Below are 8,206 nucleotides of genomic sequence, written 5' to 3'. Positions count from 1 at the left end.
TCCTGCCCCAGCCTCCCAAGTAGATGGGACTACAGGTGCGCACCATCACACCCAGCTAATTTTTGTATTTTGTATTTAGTAGAGACGGGGTTTCACCATGTTGGCCAGGATGGTCTTGATCTCTTGACCTTGTGATCTTCCCGCCTCACTCCCAACGTGCTGGGATTACAGGTGTGAGCCACCACACCAGGCGTATTATTATTATTTTTTGAGATGAAGTTTCACTCTTGTTGCCCAGGCTATAGTGCAATGGCACAATCTCAGCTCGCCACAACCTCCACCTCCTGGGTTCAAGTGATTCTCCTGCCTCAACCTCCCTAGTAGTTGGGATTACAGGCACCCAGTACCATGCCTAGCTAATTTTTGTATTTTTAGTAGAGATGGGTTTTCTCCATGTTGGTCAGGCTGGCCTTGAAATCCTGACCTCAGGTGATCCACTCGCCTCTGCCTCTCAAAGTGCTGGGATTAGAGACATGAGCCACCACTCCTGGCCTATTGTAGAGTTATTTATCTTTTATACATATGCCCTATTTCCAGGTAGCTATGTTATTAACATCTTCAAGTTGGCGGGGTGGGGGTGTCATATGCTTGCTTACAACCTCAGCACATGTTCTATGAAAATAAGCATGAAATAAATGATCATTGTTTATGATTTGAGGAAATCACCACAAATGGAAAGAGCACTAGAACTGGGCACATTTTTTTAACATAAGCGCTTTAAAAAGGAATTATTTTTCTCCTTTTTCAGTCGTTTTTGGCTTTTTCAAACTAATAGAGTTTATAGAGCAGCCAAATTTTGAAGAACACATTGGTCTTTAGGTGACAACATGTTGCTACCTTATTGCCTGAAGTTATTGCAGACATTTTCTACCCTCATATTTGCAAATGTATCCCAATGTTTTACAAAATTTTATTAAAATTTTAGATTGCTATTAAGCTAGAATTTTTTTGTAGAATTTTAATTATAAAAGTGGTACATGCTCATGGTAAATAGCATGCAAACATGACAGAATTGCACATAAAATGGGCTGTGCGCAGTGGCTCACACTTTTAATCCCAGCACTTTGGGAGGCTGAGGAAGGCAGGTAGCTTGAGCCCAGAAGTTCAAGACCAGTCTGGGCAACATGGCGAAATCCCATCCCTACTAAAAATACAAAAGTTAGCTGGGTGTGGTACATGCCTGCAGTCCTAGCTATTCGGGAGGCTGAGGTGGGAGGATTGCCTGAGCCCAGGGAGGTCGAGGCTTCACCGAGCCCTGATCATGCCCCTTCACTTCAGCCTGGGCAACAGAGTAAGACCCTGTCTCAAAAAGAAAAAGAAAGAAAGAAAGAAAAGAAAGAAAGAAAAAAAGAAAGAGAAAAATAAGTGTCCTTCAGAAAGAAAGAAAGAAAGAGAAAAATAAGTGTCCTTCACTCCCTATTCCTGTAGTCCCATGCCCCAGAGATAACTACTGTAAACTGCTTCTTTTTTGTCCTTTTAAAACTCTTAGCACCTGTATTTGCAAAGACAAATATGTTTCGGGGATTATGTTATACATGTTACTTGACAAGGTCCTTTTTTTTAACTTTACAATACAGCATGTTTCCATGTCAGTAAATCAACTTCATTTTTATTATAATATTTGATATCCTATAAAAACCTTACATAATAAATAAATAATAATTAAAATATTATATGAAACACGGTGGCTCACACCTGTAATCTCAGCACTTTGGAAGGCCAAGCCCGGAGGATCATTGTGGCCCAGGAGTTTGAGCTGAGCCTGGGCAACATAGCAAAACCCTGTCTCTACAAAAATATTTAAAAAATTAGCCAGGCATGGTGTCGTACCACTGTGGTCCCAGCTATTCAGGAGGCCGAGGTGAGAGAATCACTTGAGGCCAGGAGGTGGAAGCCGCAGTGAGCCACAATTGCACCATTGCACTCCGAGAGAGACCCTGTCTCAAACAAAAGCAAAAACAGAAAATAACAACAACAAAACATATTATATGATGATGCAATATTGATATAAAGAAACTATAGAATCCTGACATTTTTTATTGAATTGAGGTTTTTATTGAGATAATTGTAGATTTACATGCAGTAGTAAGAAATAAGCAAAAACAGCAAGATCCCTTGCACACTTTGCCTAGTTATCCCCATGATAACATTTTACAAAGCTATAGTGTAATACCATAACCATGATGTTTACATTATCAATCCACTAGTTTTATTCAGATTTTTCCAGTGTTACTTATACTCATTTGTCCCTACTTGTGAATGTGTGTGTACTAACTTCTACACAATTTTATCACCTTTGTAGATTCGTGTATCCACCTACCACAGGCAAGTTATTCAACAGTTTCAACACCAGGAGGATCTCGTGTGTTGCCCTTTTATAAACACTTCTCCTTAAACCCTGGCATCCACTTCGTCTGCCATTTCTAAAATGTTGTCATTTCAGAGCTGCTATATAGGTGGATGCCAACGTGATCCCCATGGAGCTACCATAGCTAATGATGCCTACGCCACCAGGAGCGTCTGACATGGGCATGGCCAAGGCTAACCGCTGGGCGTGGCTGCTGGTGCTCAGATTCCTGTTTGGGTGCCGCGTCCTTCAGATCCTACTCCCGTCCTTCTCTTTTATGCCCAGGATGCAGCGCAAGGATGCAGAGCAGGAGTCACAGATGAGAGCAGAGATCCAGGATATGAAGCAAGAGTTATCCGCAGTCAATATGATGGTCAAGTTTGCCAGATCCGCCAGGCTGGAAAGAAAGATCAACAAGATGGCGAATAAGCTCAAAACTCATGTGAAAGCATAGACAGCTCAATCAGGAATGATAAAATGGGTTCTAAGTGTTGCTTTCTACAAATTGCCAGGTACTGTGATCAGGCTATCAGATAGTCTTGTGGGATTATCCATTACTTGACAGGGTCTTGCTCTGTTGCCCAGGCTGGAGTGCAGTGGGCCATCTAGGCTCACTGTAGCCTCTGCCTCCCGGGTTCAAGTGACCTTCCCACTTCAGCCTCACAAGTAGCTGGGACTAAAGGTGCTTGCCACCATATCCGGATAATTTTTGTATTTTTTGTAAAGACATGGTCTCGCCATGATGCCCAGGCTGGTTGCATTTTCTTCCTCTGTTTATTTATTTATTTATTTATTTATTTGAGATGGAGTCTTGCTCTGTCGCCCAGGCTGGAGTGCAGTGGCACCATCTCGGCTCACTGCAAGCTCTGCCTCCCGGGTTCACGCCATTCGCCTGCCTCAGCCTCCCGAGTAGCTGGATTACAGGCACCCGCCACCACACCCAGCTAATTTTTTGTATTTTTAGTAGAGACGGGGTTTCACCGTGATAGTCAGGATGGTCTCGATCTCCTGACCTCATGATCCGCCCGTCTCGGCCTCCCAAAGTGCTGGGATTACAGGCTTGAGCCACCGCGCCCGGCCGCTGTTAATTTTTCATTAGTGTTTTGTGAATTTCTTCATGAGACCATAATGCATTGTTTTGTGCTCAAATTTTCTATTGTATTTAAAATATTCAAATGAAATGTATTTTATATAAGCATTTTATATTTATGCTCTGTTGAATGGAAAGAGGTAAAAAACAAATTTAGGAAGGCTGATTAAATTAATCTGAACTGAAACCTGTTTGGCCCATAAAGCATAGCTCTGCTAAACCTATTTTTTATATACTTTTTTCTAATTAAAATTTTTGCAAGTGCTTGTGTGACTTTCTTCCCTACAGCCACTTATTTGCTATGAGGAATCTGGAACGGACAAGTGTTGTAGAAGGTTTGCCCATTAACTGAGTAACCATAGCACAATAAAGCTAAATTCTATCACTAGTTTATAAAAGATCATATTTGTATTCTTGTATCCCCTCATGATTGAATAAGTGGCTTGTTATTATTTTGGCTAAGTGCTGTGGTCCTTTAGTTTATTGTCATGCTGAAGACCACCAGAATGGATTTCAGGTTCCACTTATTCAAGCTCACAGATACTACAGGCTTAGTCAGCACCAAATTTAGTTTCCAGAAAGGACACAAGACAGGGAACACAGCAGCAGCGCCATGGAGGACCTGGCACTAGTTTCCGGTGTCTCATCACCACACAGGATACATTTTGGTCACAAAGGATGAGAAGCCAAACTAAGGTGATTACAGCAGCATACAGAAGCTGCAGTTTTTATGGTCCCTTAGATAAAACTTAGCAGTTGGAGGACACATGCCTAACTCCTTTCATTTATTTGCTTGTTTTGAGACAGAGTCTCGCTCTGTCGCCCAGGCTGGAGTGCAGTGGCACAATCTTAGCTCACTGCAACCTCCGCCTCCTGGGTTCAATTGATTCTCCTGCCTCAGCCTCTCCAGTAGCTGGGATTACAGGCACATGCCACCATGCCCAGCTAATTTTTGTATCTTTAGTAGAGACAGGGTTTCACCATGTTGGCCAGGATGGTCTCAAACTCTGACTTCAGGTGATCCACTTGCTTCAGTCTCCCAAAGTGCTGGAATTACAGGCGTGAGCTACCGCTCCCGGCCCATTTTTAGTTAGCTGTTGTTTAGCGGTTCAACAACAAAGAATTGGCAGCCAGGTACACCATGCCCAGGGCCAGCTTTGCATCACTAATCAGTATGAAGTATTCCTGACAAGACCCTTATCTCCTAACCATATATCCCTTCCGTTGTTACCAAAAGAATTTTGACAAATCTCACTGAAACTAGAGAAAAAGATTTATAATTCACAGCTGTTCACTGTTTCCAAATACATTAATAGTCTGTGAAGATTAAGTAGGAAGATTAAATAAGGAAAACTCAAATGTCTTTTATGTCTTATATCATTGTTTTTTTGAAAATAGTATTTATTTTAATATAATTTTATTTTATTTTCTGAGATGGAGGCTCACTTTGCTGCCTAGGCTGGAGTGTAGTGGCACAATCCTAGCTCACTGCAACTCTACCTCCCAGGTCCAAGTGATTCTTGTGCCTCAGCCTCCCGAGTAGCTGAGATTACAGGCGCCTGCCACCATGCCTGGCTAATTTTTGTATTTGTAGTAGAGACAGGTTTCAACATGTTGTCCAGGGTGGTCTCAAACTCCTGACCTCAAGTGATCCGTCTGCCTTGGCCTCCCAAAGTGCTCGGATTACAGACATGAGGCACTGCACCTGGCCCCTAAAATAAATTGTTTTTTTCTTTTTTTTTGTTTTTTTTGAGACAGAGTCTTGCTCTGTCACCCAAGCTGGAGTGCACTGGCCAGATCTCAGCTCACTGCAAGCTCCGCCTCCCAGGTTCACGCCATTCTCCTGCCTCAGCCTCCCGAGTAGCTGGGACTACAGGCGCCCGCCACCTCGCCCGGCTTGTTTTTTGTATTTTTTAGTAGAGACGGGGTTTCACCATGTTAGCCAGGATGGTCTCGATCTCCTGACCTTGTGATCCGCCCGCCTCGGCCTCCCAAAGTGCTGGGATTACAGGCTTGAGCCACCGCGCCTGGCCTAAAATAAATTTTTAAATTATCAAAGTAATATCTTGAAAATGTTATATAAATGGAATAATAGAATATGTAACCATCTGAGATTGGCTTTTTTTGTTCAGCAAAATTCCCTGGAGATTCATTCTAGTTGTTGCAAGCATCAGTGGTTCATTCCTTTTTATTGTAGAGTAGTATAAATTAGAATCCTTTTTTTTCCTTTAAAAAACAGGTCTTGCTATGTTGCCCAAGCTGAGTGCAATGGCTGTTCACAGGCACGATTGCACTAACTCATCAGCATGAAAGTTTTGACCTACTTTCTTTCCAACCTGGGCCTGTTCACCCCTACCAAGGTAACCTGGTTGTCCCCTGCCCTCAGGAAGTCACCATGTTGATTCTGAACTTAGTGCAGACATCTGACTGGTTTAGCACACTGCAGCCCTCCTAGTCTCAAGGATTCTCCTTATTGTGATAGAAGATGCTGTTGTGTCTGGTATGAAGATTCTAATTTAGCCAGGCCTATCGTCCCAGCTACTATGTTAACTTCAGACACCACAGCATCTTCTTCTTCTTCTTTTTTTTTTTTTAGACAGAGTCTCGCTCTGTTGCCCAGACTGGAGTGCAGTGGCACAATCTCAGCTCACTGCAGCCTCCACCTTCCAGGTTCAAGCGATTCTCTGGCCTCAGCTTCCTGAGTAGCTGGGACTACAGGTGCGTGCCACCACACCCAGCTTATTTTTTGTATTTTTAGTAGAGATGGGGTTTCACCATGTTAGCCAGGATGGTCTCGATCTCCTGACATTGTGATCTGCCAGCCTCGGCCTCCCAAAGTGCTGGGATTACAGGCCTGAGCCACCGCTCCCGGTCACAGCATCTTCTATCACTATATATATATATATGTTTATTTATGTTTTGAGACAGAGTTCCACTCTTGTTGCCCAGGCTGGTGCAATGGCATGATCTTGGCTCACTGCGATCTCCGCCTCCCAGGTTCAAGCGATTCTCCTGCCTCAGCCTCCCTAGTAGCTGGAAATACAGGCATGTGCCACCACACCTGGCTAATTTTTTTGTAATTTTAGTAGAGATGGGGTTCCTCCATGTTGGTCAGGCTGGTCTCGAACTCCCAACCTCAGTTGATCCACCCGCCTCAGTCTCCCAAAGTGCTGGGATTACAAGCGTGAGCCACCGTGCCCGGCCACCTATCACAATATATTTTAAGAAACTAAATACAGGATGGGCACGGTGGCTCACGCCTGTAATCCTAACGCTTTGTGAGACCGAGGTGGGCAGATTACCTGAGGTCAGAAGTTCGAGACCAGCCTGAACAATATGGAGAAAATCTGTCTCTACTAAAAATACAAAAAAGTAGCTGGGCGTGGTGTCACATGCCTGTAATCCCAGCTACTCGGGAGGCTGAGGCAGGAGAATTGCTTGAACCAGGAAGGCAGAGGTTACGGTGAGCCAGGATGGCGCCATTGCACTCTAGCCTGGGCAACAAGAGTGAAACTGCATCAAAAAAGAAAGAAACGAAATACAAGTGACTTTAAGAGTCAAAGATTGCATTGAAATTAATATAGGTCTACTTTTGCATTCAGGAGTGTAATGGTAACTTCATGAATATGGCCCTGGGTGAAGCCCAGGACAGTATTTCCAATAGGAAATATATAAAGTTAGGAAATACCACTTTGTTTGTATGTATTTTAATCATTTGGTCAACACTATTTATGTTGACCTTAAGGGACAAGAATAGTAATCCTAGATTGAATGAAACCTCTGGAAGAGGCTTCTGACCTTCTTCTCCGCTGGGATAATTTCCATTTCCTCCAGGGCAACATGCTTGGTACATGAAGAGCCAAAGTGAAAACCAGCTATTTGAGTAGGTCAAAGGGTAAAGTACTCTTCTATGGACTTGCTCTGGTATTTAGAACAACTTCCTTTTGAAGGACAAAATTATCTTAGTGGATTGAGATGATATTGCCTATTCAGAGGAGTTAGGAAACTGTGAAGGAAAAGGAAGGATGAGGAAAACTGCAAATTCAGGACACTTTGAACCTCGTGATTGTTGAAACAGCTTTGTAAAAAGCTTCAGGAAATGTGAGATAGTACTCTGTCAAGAAGCACTTTTCCTTTTTTATTTTTTTGAGGCAGGGTCTCACTTTGTCACCCAGGCTGTAATACAATGGCACATTTTGGCTCACTATAGCCTTGACTCCCTGGGCTCAAGCCATCCTCTCACCTCAGCTTCCCAAGAAGCTGGAACCACAGGCACGTTCCACCACGCCTGGATAATTTTTTTGTATTTTTGGTGGAGACAGAGTTTCACCACATTGCCAAGTCTGGTCTCAAACTCCTGAAGTCAAACGATCTTTTTTTTTTTTCCTTTTGAGACGGAGACTCACTGTATCGCCCAGGCTGGAGTGCAATGGCACGATCTTGGCTCACTGCAACCTCTTCCTCCCGGGTTCAAGCCATTCTCCTGCCTCAGCCTCCTGAGTAGCTGGGATTACAGGCGTGTGCCGCCATGCCCAGCTACTTTTTTGTATTTTTAGTAGAGATGGGTTTTCACCATGTTGGCCAGGCTGTTCTAGAACTCCTGACCACGTGATCCACCTGCCTCGGCCGCCCAGAGTACTGGGATTACAGGCAGGAGCCACCTGCCCGGCCTTCAAACGATCTTTCTGCCTCAGCCCCCAAAGTGCTAGAATTACAGGTGTAAACTGCTGCACCCTGCCAAGAAGCACTTTTTTTTTTTTTTTTTTTTT

The sequence above is a fragment of the Colobus angolensis genome, unplaced genomic scaffold (assembly GCF_000951035.1).
Source record: "Colobus angolensis palliatus isolate OR3802 unplaced genomic scaffold, Cang.pa_1.0 Scaffold279, whole genome shotgun sequence".
Taxonomy (NCBI): domain Eukaryota; kingdom Metazoa; phylum Chordata; class Mammalia; order Primates; family Cercopithecidae; genus Colobus; species Colobus angolensis.
This window is presented reverse-complemented; position numbering follows the sequence as displayed.